Source organism: Mustela nivalis (genome assembly GCF_964662115.1).
Source record: "Mustela nivalis genome assembly, chromosome: 10".
Taxonomy (NCBI): domain Eukaryota; kingdom Metazoa; phylum Chordata; class Mammalia; order Carnivora; family Mustelidae; genus Mustela; species Mustela nivalis.
In genome coordinates this window covers 56361622-56378520 of record NC_139029.1, presented here as the reverse complement: position 1 = coordinate 56378520, position 16899 = coordinate 56361622, and positions in this window count along the sequence as shown.

The window sequence follows — 16899 nt, the reverse complement described above, 5'->3', positions numbered from 1 at the left end:
CAATTAGTAAGAATACATATTCAGTTAACTTTGTTAAATTTAAAACAAAATTTAGGGACATCTGGGTGGCTCAGTCGGTTAAACATCTGCCTTCAGCTCAGGTCATGATCCCCGGTCCTAGGATAGAGTTCTGCATGGGGCTCCTTGCTCAGTGGGAGCCTGCTTCTCCCTCTGCCTGCTGCTCCCTCTGCTTGCGCTTTCTCTCTCTGACAAATACATAAAATCCTTAAAAATATATATTTTAAAAAAAAAACAATATTTAGTCTTCACAGGGTAAATGTGCTTTACGAATATACCTCTTAATGAGCTAGTAATACATTTTTAATTAATCCTGCTTAAGGTAATACTATTAGAAGATTTGATTCCATTGATGTCACTTAAGATTCGTCTTCATTTTCCCTGAGAAGGTTTTACTCCTCTTATCCATACCTCCTGGTTATCGTTGAAAAGGAAGTCATTATCTTTATTTCATAAACCCTGCAGATTAAATTATTTTATATAAAAACATGTATTTCTACAATTTAAAATATTTTACTTCTCTAGAGGGAGAAATACCTAGAAAAGTAAAAAGAAAATGAGTCTGGTATTTGCAAATGATACGAGAAACTAAAATAATTCTAATATACTAATCAGGCACCAAGAAACAGTCTTTGAACATCTTTTGGCAAGGAAAATGAGCAAGATTTAAAAAACAGGTTCTTGGTGGTGCTGAAGTGGTTCAGTTAGTTAAGCTTCAAAGCAAGTCTCCAGGGGGCACCTGGGTGGCTCAGTAGGTTAACCATCCAACTCTTGATTTCAGCTCAGGTGGTGATTTCAGGGTCCTGGGATCGAGTCCCATCTTGGGCTCCCTGCTCAGCGTGGAGCCTGCTTTAGATTCTTTCCCTCTCCCCGACCCTCTCTTTGCCCTTCCCCCATCTCCCTCTGTAAAAACAAACAAAACAAACCAGTTTCTTTGATCTAGAGATAGCAATCTAGTTTAAAAGGCATGAATGCTTCATGTAGATAAAACCAATGTGAAAGGTGGAAAAGAATTTGTTCACAGGACAACTTCAGTGGGGTTTTTCCGAGCCCAAAAAAAAAAAAAAAAAAAAGGTTTTTCACAGAAAAAAGGTTGCATAAAGAGATTAAATTAGAAAAGTAGGTTATGATTATTAAATGCTAATTTAAAGTTTTGAAATATTCTGTAACAAGGACAGCTTGTTTAGACTGAAAATTCTAGCTACTTACCTGTGGACCTCTGTGATGGTTAATTTTATGTGTCAGTTTGACTGTACCACAGGGTATTCAGACTAAACATTATTTCTGGGTGTGTCTGTAAGGTGTTTCTGGATGAGATTAGCATTTGAATTGCTGGACTAAGTAAAGATTGCCCTTGCTAAAGTCTGTTGGCATCATCCAACCCTTTAAGGGCCTGAATACTATATAAGGTGTGGAGGAAAGAGGAATTCATCCTTTTTTTTTCCTGCCAGCCTGCTGGAGCTCAGACATCATTCTTCTCCTACTCTTGGACTAGGATTTACACCATCAGCTTCCATGGTTCTCAGGAACCTATATATCTATCTATATATCTATACTAATCTATGTATCAATGTCTATATATCTGTATCTAACTATATATCTATGTCTACATTATATATCTCTCTATATATCTATATCTATGTATAGGTTCTGTTTCTCTGGGCATAGAATCCAGGCAAATACAACATTTTTATCCACCTGCCTCTATCTTACTGGCAGCTCCTTTGAATATCCTTGAAACAATAGCCTCACAAAGAAAGGCACTATCCCAATCCAGTTTTCCCCTGAGACTCACTCCTGTATTAAATACGATTTTTGAGAAAGACCTAGAACCTCACTATTCTCTCCTTTAAGGCTGCCGCCTAAATTTGCTTGCTTCAGCTTGGGGATATACTAATTAATATTAAACTAAGGTTTCCATTTCTTCAAGTCTCCAAGTTATGAGATTCAGTCAATCTAAATTTCAGGTCACTGGCACAGAGCACTTCTCCTACCAAATTCTATATATAGTACATGAAGTGAAAAAAAAGAAGAATCTCAGAAGTCGGTGAATATCTTTATTATAAAACTAATGAAATGACTGGTTTGCACCTGCAGAGCTAGCTAGCTGGAAGTTGTATGGGTCCAGCTACCTGGTACGGGTCTGTTCCAGTCCTGGATATGGTTTGGTACCATGTGGTGGTCAGCTGTGACTTCTAGGACGGCATCAGTGACCTGGTAACATTATGCTTGGAGAATTCTGGGATAAGAGATCTACTTTCTACCTCCCTGTTTCCCAAAAAGTGCTGCTTGCTAATGTTCCACTTTCCTCACCTTCCCTTCCTTACCACCCATTTTTCCAAGAAGATAAGTACTTTGTTCCACACTTGTTAGAGAACTTTTATGAAAGAGAAAAGCCAGTTGCCAAACACGTTATTTCTGAATTCATGTTACGTGACTATAAATAATAATATATATCATCAACAAGATGGATTTAACCCAGTAATGCAAGAATGATTAATATTGGGCAAAACCTCTTAATATACTCACCACATTAATAGATTAAAATAAAACATGTGACACAAAATGATAAAATGATGAAGAAAGATCTTCAGTGAAATTCAATACTTACTCATGACAAAAACTCTTAGGAAGCTAGGAATAGAAGTATCTTTTTTTTTTTTAACCTGATAAAAATATCTTCCAAAAAATACAGAACAAGCTTCATGTTTTATGGTAAAAGATTGGAACTACACTCCTTAGTAACAGTAGCAAGATAGGAATGCTATTTACACCACCACTACAAACACTGAATTGGAAGCCCTAGCCAGAATAATGAGCTAAGGAAAAGGAATATAAGCTTTGGAAAGCAAAGAAGGCAATTAATCTTTGCAGATGACATTACCTACAAAAAGTATTCAAGAGACTCTACAAAGAATCTAGAAAAACTAGCAAGAGAGTTCAGAAAATTATTAGATTCCAGCTTAATGTACATAAAATCTGTAAATAAATGGTGATATACTATATGTATAGATGAGAAAAATTAATATGCTTTCAAAAAGTCAGGTCTTTCTAAAATTCCAACAATATTTTTAGCAAGATTACCAAGCTGATCATAAAATTCATATGATCAGAGGAAAAGAACAGAGAAGTACATTTTGAACAACAACAAGAGCAGGGAAAAGGTGTAGGGATGAAATGCAACAGCAAAGACCAAGAAAGAGAATTCCTATGGTAATGAGAACACAGCAATTTTGGTGTAAGGATAGAAATATAGAAAACAGGTCTTAGAAGAGAGCCAAGGGTATATGAAAAACTGAGAGAAATATTATCATAATTCAGAGGAAAAAAGGTGCATATATGTGGGGGAAAATTATAGAAGTGGAAAAAATAAACTAAATGCTTACTTCATATCCTGCATGAAAATAAAACATGGAGTCAATATATACAGAAAGGCAAACTGTTAAAAGTATTATAAGGAAACTGAGGGGTGAAGTTAAAAGGAAGATTGTAGAAGTACAGCATAATTCTGGACTTCCCAAATTCCCTTACAAAACAAAAAAAACTAAAAAACAAAGCTGCCAAATCTACAACAAAACTAAACAAGTTATCTCCATGAGCCCCAAAATGGAGAAACTGAGGCCAAGCTGACCCTAACAAGCCTTACATTGTACTGGCAACTAAAAGGAAGGAAGCAGATTAGGTGGGGGATTTCTGGCAGCTGGGAAAGCTGGAGGACTCAGAAACTGAATTTCCCAAGGATCGCACATTGAGGGGTCTGTTCCAGAAAACTCAGTAGGCCATTCTTAGAAAAACACCAAAACTGGGAACTGGTTTCATAGATTCCAATTTGTGGGTGAGTGCAAAGGGACAGCAAAAGGTCAGATGGTATAGGTCAGTTTCTACCCTATAAAAATTGATGTGAAAGAACTAAAGTTTCCTTGTAGGACAAAGACCCGTCTCCCGGAGAATCTTCTGGGAATAGAATGTAAACTGAGCAAGATAAAGACTCTAGGACCAAATGAAGAAAAAGATCCAGATAGAAGTAGGGGAGGAGAACAGAGAAGATGGGTCACAGAAGTGTAAATCATATATTTAACCACTTTGCAATAGTAAGAGGGGGTTTTACAACTCTGAAGCTAGGAAAACTACTGGCCAACACTCCTCTTTTGAGAGTATTTTTTTAAAAAATTGTCACTTAAGCATGGACAAGAGAAAACTTTTAATCAAATGGATAAAAGAAAATAATCCAAAACCATAAAAAACACATTATGAAGAATATATCATTAAACAGCATGGTATTCACATAGGGGTAGATAGGGCCAGAACAATTTAAAAATACAAAATAGATCCAATTTCATATGAAAATTTAGTATATTCTAAAGGCAGCATTTCAAATCAGTGGGGAAGGTAAACTTATTAATAAATGGTATTAGAACACCTGCTATGTGAGGAAAAGGGTTTGGTCCATTTTTCATACTTTCCAAAGGATAAATTACAGTTAAAATGGAGATTTAATTTTTTTAAATAAAACCACACAAATACTAGAAGAAATTCTTAGAGGAGAATGTACACTTACAAAATGAAAACCTCCAATAACTGAGTCCTATTAAGCTATTTATATTATATGCAAGTTCTTATAAAAACTATCTAAAATTTGTTTTGCAGTCTGCAATTACAGAATGTTGTTATGTTCTTGTTTGTTGCATTGATCTTTTGAGGTAGGTAGAGACATGATATCACCCCTTGAAAAATACAGATGGTGAGATTCAAGAAATCTGTCCCTCATCATATAGCCAGGAATTAATGGAGCTGAAAAAAAGTGCATTGCGAATCGAGGTACAGTGTTTCTCCCAGTTCATCACCTGTTCTTCCTTTTCTTTCTGCTTTATATGACTTTTATTTTATTTTATTTTTAGTGTTATGTTAGTCACCATACAGGACATCATTAGTTTTTGATGTAGTGTTCCAAGATTCATTTATGCACCACACCCAGTGGTCCATGCAATATGTGCCCTCTGTAATACCAACCAGGCTCACCCACCGCCCTCCCAAACCCTCAGTTTGTTTCTCAGAGTCCATAGTCTTTCATGGTTCATCCCCCCCCTCCAATTCCCACCTCCTTTGACTTTTCCTTTCCTTCTCCTAATGTCCTCCATGTTATTCCTTCTGTTCCACAAGTAAGTGAAACCATATGATAATTGACTCTCTCTGCTTAACTAATTTCACTCAGCATAACCTCCTCTAGTCCCATCCATGTTGATGCAAAAGTTGGGCATTCATTCTTTCTGATGGCTTTTAATAAAAACATATTTTTTCTTCCCTTTACTTTCCTCCTCCTGCCTTCCTATTTTATTTTTTTTTCTTCTAGCCAGAAAGATACTGTGAAAGATGGGTAGATGGATACAAGGGTGGGTCAATGAATAGATGTATTAATTACTAAATATATACATAAAGGAATAGAAAGATAAAGGGCTCGGTAGACAAGTATGTAGTATGTAAGTGATGTTTCATGGAGAAAAAACAATGAGCCTATCTGTTCTCAACCTGGACTCTAAGGTGACAAGGAGATCTATGTTCTACCACTAATATGGGAAAATAATGATTAGAGTAAGATTTTGTGCATCCCCATGTAACACTTATGCTCCTATAATCTGTCCAGAAAAACTTGTCGGAGAAGTAAAGGATATTTTCTAAACAAAATTATGTGATGGCTACTGGTTTGAAGGAAAACAGAAAATTATTATTATTATTCCATTTCTGCTGTACTATTTTATGATTCACTGTCACTGTTAGTGAACAATGGTCATGACCCCACTTGTCAAAATGCTGGGGATGATTTGCTAACTTGTATGAACTATGGATAACTGTTTCTGGCAAAGACACATTATTGATCACTTGCTGCCAAGAGTGAATTGCTATTTATTGGAGCTACTAGAAGTATTTTGTTTATACTAATAAGTTTTGTAAGGCATTATAATTCCTTGGTCTTGCTTTCTTCAGTTAAATCATGTCATCTATTGCTATTCCCAGGATGCCTTTGAAAACTCATTGAGAGCCCCATAAGCAATTTCAATAACCATTATGGCTGGCAGAATGATTGTACCTGCCAGCTTCCTAATCAGGCACTGATTTTCTGTGGCCTGCTGAGGAAGAAAATGTCTTTCTTCCATTCATTCGAACCAGCAAATGTTGTCTCTGCCAATCGCATTTTGAGCCATTAAGAGACACTGATTGTTATTATAGATCAGTTATGTAGCTGCACAATTGCTAGATTACTATTTCTGCAGTATTGAGTACAGAACATGACTTCCAGCTAGAACTGTGGTAGTTGGCTATGCCATAGAGATGAGGCAGTTCCTTCATGAAGTGATTCCCTGAGTCTGTGGATAGCCTCAGGAACTCAGCAAACAAACCTATAACTGGATAAGCTTGAAGTTTACACAATAGAGTGTACATTGGGGTCCAAATCATTGGGCTCTCCTTTTTACTGTCCTACTGTTCAGATGTATCTAAACAACAAAGTCAAGCTAAATGTCCAGATAATTTATTTGTGAAATTAGTGAAGAACCACTATAAAGAAAAGAAATGGCAGGCCTGAAAGTAAATAGGGTAATTTTCTCAAAACGGCATTTCTTAAATCTCTTAAATCCATAGTGACTAGAACTTGAACATAAATATAGAGGCAAATTTATAGTAGGAATCCCTAGAGTTTTGTATCTTTTTTGTTAGATAATGTAAAACCAAGACATCCATAAGGAAAAGATAACCTTTATGTATCTCTATATCAATCATTGAGTGCTCACAGTATGCATGTAACATTTCTTATATACATAAATGTAAAGACTGGTTATGAGTCAATTATGAGTCCATGCATCTATGAGTCAGCCGGTTGCTGGATCTGTTAGTTGTTCAGCATGTCTGTTACTCCCAGGACCAAAGGACGGCTGGATAAAGCTTAAAAGCAACAAAACATCTAATATTCACATTTTTGGAGTCTGGAAAAAGAGCGGACACAAAGGACAGGGCTGAATAGTGCTTGAAGAGATAATACTGTTAACATGCCACATTTGGAAAGGAATATAAACCTATACATTCAAGAAGCTGATTGTACGCCAAATATTGTGAATCAAAAGAAATTCAAGCCAAGAAGCACCATAATTAAACTTCTGAACAATAAGTAAAAAAAAGTCTTGAAAGCAACTAGAAAAAAAGACACCTCTGTAGGACATATGTAATAGAAATGACAAGAAATTTCTCATTAGGAATCAGGATAAAGAATGAAAAGAACTGTCAACCCAGTATCCTATACCTACAGAAAATACCCTTCAGGAATGGAGGACAAATTAAAACATTCTCTGATGAAGGAAAACAAAGAATTTGTCACTAGCAGATATACCCTAAAAGAATGCCTAAAAAGAATTGTTTAAAAAAAAAAAAAAAAGAGGAAATGAAAAAAGAACTTTGGGACATTGGGAAGAAAGAGCACAGTAAACAAAAATATGGGTAAATATAGTTTTTTTTTTCTCCTCTTGAGTTTTCTAAATTATATCTGACAATTGGAGCAAAAGTTATAACACTATCTGATGTGGTTTTAAATATATATAAAAAGAGGAAATATGTAAGTAACTATAAATGGAGAAAGTAAAGGGACATAAAGGGAGTTAAGGTTTCTGTACTTCACTCAAATTGGTAAAATGATGACATCAGTAGACTATGCTGAGTTATATATATATTATGTAATACATAGTGAAACTATTAAAAAAAAGTTTACAAGAAAATGTGCTCAAAGACATATAGATTTATCTATAGAATCTATAAATTATAGAATCTATAGAATTCTGAACAATGTTCAAGTAACCCATCATAGATAGGGTTTTTTAGACAGAACAGAGAGAACAAACAAAACAAAAATTAAAATGGCAGACTTGAGCCCTGGCACAATTACATTACATGTAAATGATCCAAATACATTAAAAGAGACTGACAGGGGAGGTGAACCATGAAAGATTATGGACTCTGAAAAACAATCTGAGGGTTTGAAGGGGCGAGGGGTGGGAGGTTAGGGATCCAGGTGGTGGGTATTGGAGAGGGCACAGATTGCATGGAGCACTGGGTGTGGTGCAAAAATAATGAATACTGTTACGCTGAAAAAATAAAAAAAAAAATTTTTAAAAAGAGAGACTGACAGGATGGTGTTAAAAATACTCAACTATATGCTGTTTCCAAAATCCTCTCTTCAAATGTAACAATATAGCCAAGTTGAAAATAAAAGGATGGAAAATATATATCACATGAGCATTAATCAAAGGAGAGAAAAGCAGCTATATAAACGGCAGATAAAGTAGATTTTGGAGCAAAGGAAATTACCAGAGATGAAGAACATTTTATAACAAAAGGCTCGATCTATCAAGAGCTAAGAATCTGAAATGTGTATTCTATGCATCAAACATCAAAGCTGCAAAATATATGAAGCACAAACTGAAGGATTTAAAGGAGATATGGATAAATCCACAACTACACTTGTATACTTCAATACCTCAACAATTGGTAGAATAGCTAGACAGAAAATCAGCAAGGATCTTCACTAACTCAACAACACTATACGTCAAAGGATCTGTTCAGCATTTACAGAAAACCTCACCCAACAAGAGAAAAAATATGCATTCTTTTCAAATACCCACAAAACATATACCAAAACAGACCATAATCTGGGCCATAAAACAAACCTTAACCAAATTTTAAAGACTGCAGTCGTACAGAGTGTGTTCTCTGATAACGAGAGAATCATGTCAGAAATCAGTGACAGAAAATAACAGGAGAATAACCAAACATTGTAAACCAAACAATGCCCTTTTAGATAATCCACAGGTTAAATAGGAAGCCTCAAAGAAAATCAAAGAATACATCTAACTGAAAGAAAACAAAAATACAGCATATCAGAGTTTGTAAGACACAGCTAAAGCAGTGCTGAGAAAGGTATTTATACCATTTAAATAAATATATTAGAAAAATCAAGTCTCAAAAAATTTATCCTCATTCTCAAGAACACAAAAAACAAAGATGAAATAAACTCAAAGTGAGCAGAAGGAAATCTCCAGGCACAGAGGGCTGCACTGGAGAATTCTGCTGAAAGTTTAAAGAATTAACACTAAATTTATACAGTCTCTTCCAGAAAATAAAACAGGAGGAAATATTTCCAAATTCATTGGATGAATCTAGTATTACCCTTACATCAAACCAGACTAAAACAGTTGAAAAACAGAAAACTACACCCAAGTTCTGGTACAACTGTTCTCGCAACATTGGTCTGTATTGTCCTACTACAGGATACTACTATAGTGGGAAACTGGGTAATATGCAGAGATTGTCTTTATTTCTTACAATGTTTGAATCTAAAGTATCTCAAAATAAGAAACTCATCTACAAAAAAAAATTATTTACCTCTGGGTCTCATATTCTAAAATATTTTTACTGAATAAAATTTTAAGTAGTCATTCTTTTTCCAGTTTTAATTAATCAAACAAATATCTAAGTAGGAACCAACAATTTATCCTAATATCAGTATCAGTGAAATTAAGAAAGAGATCTAGAGAAGTTGCACGGCTTGATCAAGTTTAACAACACCATCAATACTGAATTATGACAGAAGTCAGTGATGCCCAATTCATACTTGCAACTAAAATACTAGATTGTATGATATAAAATTACCAATCTTGAGTCATTATTACTTATAAAAAATCAGTTCAACCCTGTGTATAATCTCTCATTGTGGAAAGGACTTCAAATGTTTCTATATTTTCTAGTAAGCATCTATTTAGTATCTACTGAACATTTAATTAAAATTAAGTTGTTTCACGCTATTGGAATTGTCATTTAATTTTCCTCTAATATATGATTATTAGTACTGTTACCAGGAGAAATCCCTCAGGAACGATCTAAAATCTCATTTCCCCATCCTAGCCTGAAGTCATCCATATCTCTAGTGTTTTACCATGCTGACAGATTTGATATCGCTAGATGGGATACTCAAAGCACCAAAAACGTTGGAGTGCTACCACTTGACCTATGCTCATTCAGAGGCTTGGCCCCTGGTCTTATCCCAAGGCTTCTAAGAAGCTCTAGGTCTAAATAAGTATAAGACTATCCTCAGGGCTTCTGAGAGACTTCCAGACTGAAAATTATTCCTAGTCCTCCTTCATTTTGTTTCAAGCTAGGATTGAGTCTAAGTGGCAGGGGGGTATATGGATGAGAGGATGAGATCCCAGTACCAACCTGAGCTAGGAGTTGTTCACACTGAGGGTCATTTAGAGCATTTAAAAAGTGGAGAGCCTTTCCATCTAGCCAGGTTCCAATATCACCACAGTGCTTTGCTCCCTGGGCACCATGAGGCCATATGTCTACATACCCGCTTAGGTCCCTGCTTTTGAGTACTTTATTTACCAGTTGCGTTTCCTGGGCCATAATAAACACAGGCTAGAACCCAGGTACTCAACTCAGCCATGCCTTTAAGCACTTGCAACCTTAAGCACCCACTTCATTTTTCCTAGTCTTTCTTCCCTGGCCAATAAAGTAGGGAAAATACTGATATAATAACCTATTAAGATAATGCAAGGTTTTCCAAACCGCAGTATGCTTATTATTCATGATATAGGAGATGGCTTAGGTGGTCTGTAAGCAATAGCTTTATCTCAAATACCTAAATACTTTTACTCTTACCTTCCGTTTATGAGAAGACAAATGGCTTCCTACTTATATAAAATTCCCTTTAGAAATGAATGTGTGTACATTTTTCAAAATATAAAGTCAATTAAAGAAAAATATTAAGGGCATAATATTACAGGAAATATACAGATGTGACAAAATAACTTGTGGAAGAAACCCATGTATTGGAAACATTAAGCTAATTCAGGTTGTACTTGTCAGTGTATGAGAGCTTGTCTGGTCATTCCAACACTGTAACAGAAAGTGGTGGTATGCCTGAATATCCCTATGTCCACTCATATTGACCAAAGTACCAATTAATTGCTTCACTTTCCTTTTCTCTTTGCCAACACATTGCCAGAATATGCAATCGCTGCTTCCAGAAACTTCCCTAGACTTCACATCACATCACATCATTGTCTTCTTGTGGCTTTCAGTTTCCAATTTAAATTCCCTACTTTTGTCATCACCTGAGCTATTTTCACCTTGTCGCATGGCCTTTAACCACTCAGGTTACCCCAGTTAGCACTCTGCTCACACAACCTTTTCTACCACACTGCTCCTACTTGATGCTTGCCCAATTCATCCTAAAAGATCCATTTCAAAACCCACTTATGTCTGGAAATCTAGCTAACCACATTACTTTCAGATGATTTATTTATTTCGTAAGTTGCCCCATCCCTGACAGTAAAGAAAATAAACTATATTTAATCACAGGGTTAAGGGAGGACCACACTGATCACAACCACCTCCCACATTCTATTTCTGTCAAGTGAATCATGAAGTTGAAGGTCATAGTAGAAAGACAGAGATAAAGATAAACAGCTTTTCTTTTTCTCATTTTCTTCCAGTTGTAATGCATCTCTCTGAATACCCTGCCAGACAGAGATGAAGCAACAGTAGGCCCTTGGACGCCAGAGGAGACAAACCTACACTCACCCTGGACATGATCCAAAGAATATTTATTGACTGACTGAAATTACTCAAAATATCCAACTTACAAATGGATTTCACATACCTTATCTCCTTCAGTTTTCATGAAAACTCTGGGAAATAGCTAACATTATGTCCATTTTATAAAGAAAGGGAAAGAAGCTAAACGAAGTGAATGATGTAGCTAATTATGGCGGGACTTGGGTTTGGGTACACCGCTTCCAGGTCCAGTGGGTTGCCTATCTCTAGATGGATAGATATGGATGATATTAGCCATGGCCGGAAAGAGGAGACTAGTTAGATTCACTAGTATAGGAACCTCTTAAAATAAAAGGCAGTGAGGGGCACCTGGGTGGCTCAGTGGGTTAAGCCTCTGCCTTTGGCTCAGGTCATGATCTCGGAGTCCTTGGATCAAGCCCCACATGGGGTTCTCTGCTCAGCGGGGAGCCTGCTTCCTCCTCTCTCTCTGCCTGCTTGTGATCTCTCTCTCTCTCTCTCTGTCAAATAATTAAAAATTAAAATAAAAAAAAAAAAGAGGCAGTGAGGTTGTTATAAAGGTGCTGACTGGTAGATCAGAGAAGTCATCTGATCAGATGATGGCTGTCATCCGACTTCTCTTGATCCCCCACCCTGTGGTTTCACTCCCCGGTCCACCACTCTCAGTGCACTGGCCTCCTCGCTATCCTCAAACAGGTAAAGGCCAACCATGCTCCCCATTTGCAGGCACTCCATCTGGGATTCTCCTCAAGGCCCCTTTTCTAAGAAGGACCTTGTTGAAATAGTATCACCCCTTTTTCTTATCACTCTTTATCCCCTTTCTCTGCCATATTTTTTTCTATAGCTTTTATTGCCATCTGGCATAGTATAAATTTTATTGATTTATTTGTCTATTAATACATCTCTTCCCATTAATGTAAACTCCGTGATGGCAAGGATTTTTTATCATGTTTACTCTGCTATATTCCAACTCCCCAGTAACAAGCACATAACAGACATAGAATAAATGTTGGCAGAGAAAGATAGAGAAGAGAAGGGGAGAGGGGGAAGGAGAAAGGAGAGAGAGGAGGAAGGGAGAAAGAGCTTGAATTCTGACCTGTATGACACCTACTGCGTAGCTGGTTGAACAGAAGTCACTTTACTCCTGGGACAGTTTCTTCCTCCAGACAATGAAGCAGTTAGATTCAGTCACCTCTAAGATGACTTCTGACACTAATGTTTCATCATTCCGTACATTATGACTCTGTACTTCCCTTGTTTATTGATAGGAAGAGGAAGATGAATAGTTATCACAAGGTGAAAGGCTGCACACATCAGTGAGCTCCTCTTCTGGCTGGTACCATCACACTTACTACTGTGCCAAGCATAGCTAGCCTGACTCTAATGCAGGAGAGGCCTTTCCATGTGGCAATATTTGAGAAACATCAGGAAAGCTACCACTTGATCAAAAATATCCCTCTCTATAAGTTTCTATTGATATTTAAAATTCCAAGGTGAACAGCATTTCGGCAAACACCATCTCTTATCAAATTATAAAGGTCCCTCTAAACCCATCATCACTCTCTGATGTATGTGAGGCACCTCTGCGAAAAGACTAGGACTTTGGAATCAAGAAGACCTGAATAGGAAGTCCAGCTCTGCCACTTGAAAACCAGGAGCACTTGAACAATTGACTTATTTCTTTAAAACTTAACGTTGTGACCTGTAAAGTGGGGATAATGAGGGTCGCTTGGGAGGCCCATCATTAAGTGTCTGCCTTTGGCTCAGGTCATGATCCCAGGGTCCTGGGATTGAGCTCCACTTCGGGATTCCAGCTCAGCAAGAGGCCTGCTTCCCCCTCCTCACTACTCCTGCATGTGTTCCCTCTCTTGCTCTCCCTGTCTGTAAAATAAATAAATAAAATCTTTTTTTTTAAATGGGGATAATGATAGTACTTACTTTACAGGGATTTTGTGAGGATTAAGTAACATGAAGGTATTTATTTATTTATTATAAAGATTTATTTATTTATTTGAAAGAGAGAGAGAGAGAGAGCACATGAGCGGTAGGGAGGGTCAGGAGGAGAGGAAGAGAGAGTCTTAAACAGACTCTGAGCTGACCTTGGGGAGGGATGCAGGACTGGATCTCATGACACTGAGATCATGACTGAGCCAAAGCCAAGAGTCCAATGCTTAGCTGATTGAGCCACCCAGGCACCCCTAAAATGAAGGTTTTAAAACACTTAAGAAATTATCCATAAATTATAATTCGTGTATCTTTTTAATACTGCAGGAATAATTTTATCTGATTCCAGTAGCTTCTGGTGCTGGGTTTGTGAATAGGCACACTCTGGATAAAGGGTGGAAATATAGACTTAAAACATGAGAGTGAGTGTTTCTTTATGGAGTCAAGAGTGTTGGTTTTGGGCAGAGGGGAGGCCAGGGCATATGAAGTCACAGAGCTTCCCTAAGGAGGAAAGGGATGAACGGCAAACTGTCTGCAGTAATTGAAGTCAGAAAAGTCTCACTTCTTGGATATATGCCCTTTGTCTATAGTGACATTTGTGAATATCTTCTCCCATTCTGTAGGTTGCCTCTTTGTTTTGTTGACTGTTCCTTGGGAAGTTTTTTATCTTGATTAAGTCCCATAAGTCCTGTTTTGCTTTTGTTTCCTTTGTCTTTGGAGAACTCCTCAAACTTCAACATTCAAAAAACAGATAATCACACCAAAAAATGAGCAGAAGACATGAACAGACACTTCTTCAAAGAAGACATACAAATAGTTAACAGACACGTGAAAAAATGTTCATCATCGCTAGCCCTCAGGGAGATTCAAATCAAAACCACATTGAGATACCACCTTACACCAGTTAGAATGGCCAAAATTAACAAGACAATAAACAAGAGTTGGAGAGGATGTAGAGAAAGGGGAACCCTCTTACACTGTTGGTGGGAATGCAAGTTGGTGCAGCCACTTTGGAAAACAGTGTGGAGATTCCTTAAGAAATTAAAAATAGAGCTACCCTATGACCCTGCAATTGTACTACTGGGTATTTACCGAAAGATACAGATGTAGTGAAAATAAGGCCCATCTGTACCCCAATGTTTATAGCAGCAATGGCCACAGTCACCCAACTGTATAAAGAACCAAGATGCCCTTCAACGGATGAATGGATAAAGAAGATGTAGTCCATAATACAATGGAATATTACACCTCCATCAGAAGGGATGAATACCCAACTTTTGTATCAACATGGACTGAACTGGAGGAGATTATGCTGAGTGAAGTAAGTCAAGCAGAGAGAGTCAATTATCATATGGTTTCACTTAGTTGTGGAGCCTAAGGAATAACATGGAGGACATTAGGAGAAGGAAAGGAAAAGTGAATTGGGGGAAATCGGAGGGAGAGATGGTCCATGAAAGACTGTGAACTCTGAGAAATAAACTGAGGGTTTGGGTGGGGGGGGGAGTTAGGTGAGCCTGGTGGTGGGTATTAAGGAGGGCACATATTGCATGGAGAACTGGGTATGATGCATAAACAGTGAATCCTGGAACACTGAAAAAATAAAATAAAATTTTAAAAAATAAATAAATAAAAATAAAAAAGAAACATCTCAGTTTTCCAATGATGTTTTAAATTTTTTGAAAAACATGTACAGTCTTTTTGGCTAACCTTGGCCACAGATCAGTGTAATTCAGTTCATGCTACATATCATCTTATGTTAACCCGATGCAGCACTAACAAACAGAAGAGAATCCATGTCTGCCTAAGACATGATCATCAATCAGTAGCCCTGAGTTCTTGGATCTGCCAGGAAACTTATCAACAGAGGTCAAAGTTTTGGGGGAAAGGCAAAAAAAAAAAAAAAAAAAAAGGCCCTGAAATTGGAGGGGGTGCCCACTCATTAATCAGGCCTAAATGAAAACATTGTTTCTATGTTTGGAGCACTGACATCTTCTGTATAAACTACAACACTCATTTTTTGATTACGTTATGTATCAAAACTGGTAGAGTAACCAAGGAAAAGGATGGGGAGGAGTCCAGAAAAATAGCTTTGCACCAAAAATAAAAAAAGGCCCAGTATAATTGGAAACTAAGAATCACTGTGACTGTGAATTTCTGCCTCCTTATTAAGTCAGTTCCTGTTTTATTAAATATCATGAAACTTTTTTCCCGTATTTTCTCAATCTTCTGCATCAGTTATTGGAAATGTGTAATATTCTATGTTAGACAACTCTAAGTATACTTGGTAAGAATAATAAAAACCTTTAGAGCAACAGAAACGGAAAATGACAGCCTCAAATATATTACCACCTGATAAACTGCATATTTATGGTGTGACCGCCTTCCAAATAACTCATTGTCTGGTTTAGTACAAGTCCTGATTCAACGTTTGACTTATGAAAGGTTTTAGCAATCTGAGGACTATTTTTCTCTGCTGTAAAATAATACCTCCAAAGATATAATACACAAATAACAGTTGGTTGGCAGTTTATTTCTTGCCTACAATGCTCAAGAGAGACTCTCTCTATGCTAAAGAGGTCCTCTCACCTCTCGGGTCCTGCCACAGCGTGTATGAACGGTGGTACATTTCACGTTGCAGCTACGCCCTTGCCAACTGAAAGCTGTTCATTTCATCACTATCGGTGCCTAGAACCTATTAAATACTCCATTGAACAATTTTTAAGTTAATAAAGGAATAATGGATAAATTAGTCACCACAGGAAATGTGAAATTGTTTAAGACTCAACTGGTCTCACAAGTTTTCCAGGAAAGAGTATTTGGACAGTAACTCTTGAGGAATGAGGAGAGATCACTATGCAGATGTTGATTAAGTGACAGGTTTAAAACCAGTTCTTGGGGGCACCTGGGTGGCTCAGTGGGTTAAAGCCTCTGCTTTTGGCTCAGGTCATGATCTCAGGGTCCTGGGATCGAGCCCCTCATCAGACTCTCTGCTCAGCAGAGAGCCTGCTTCCTCCTCTCTCTCTCTCTCTGCCTGCCTCTCTGCTTATTTGTGATCTCTGTCTGTCAAAAAAATAAATAAAATCTTTAAAAAAAATTTAAAAATAAATAAATAAAATCAGTTCTGGGGACTACTTGTTGCCATAGCTTCAGAACGATTAATCTTACCTTTGTGAAAACTTGGTCTTTCCAAATTTCCATTTCTATAAACCTCATAGGGGTTTCAAAAGAATTTTAAAAGAAAATGCTCATAAAGACCATACACTCTCTACTAGCCATATAGTGAGTAGTCAGTAAAAGTTATGTTTATATTTTTAAAATAGACTC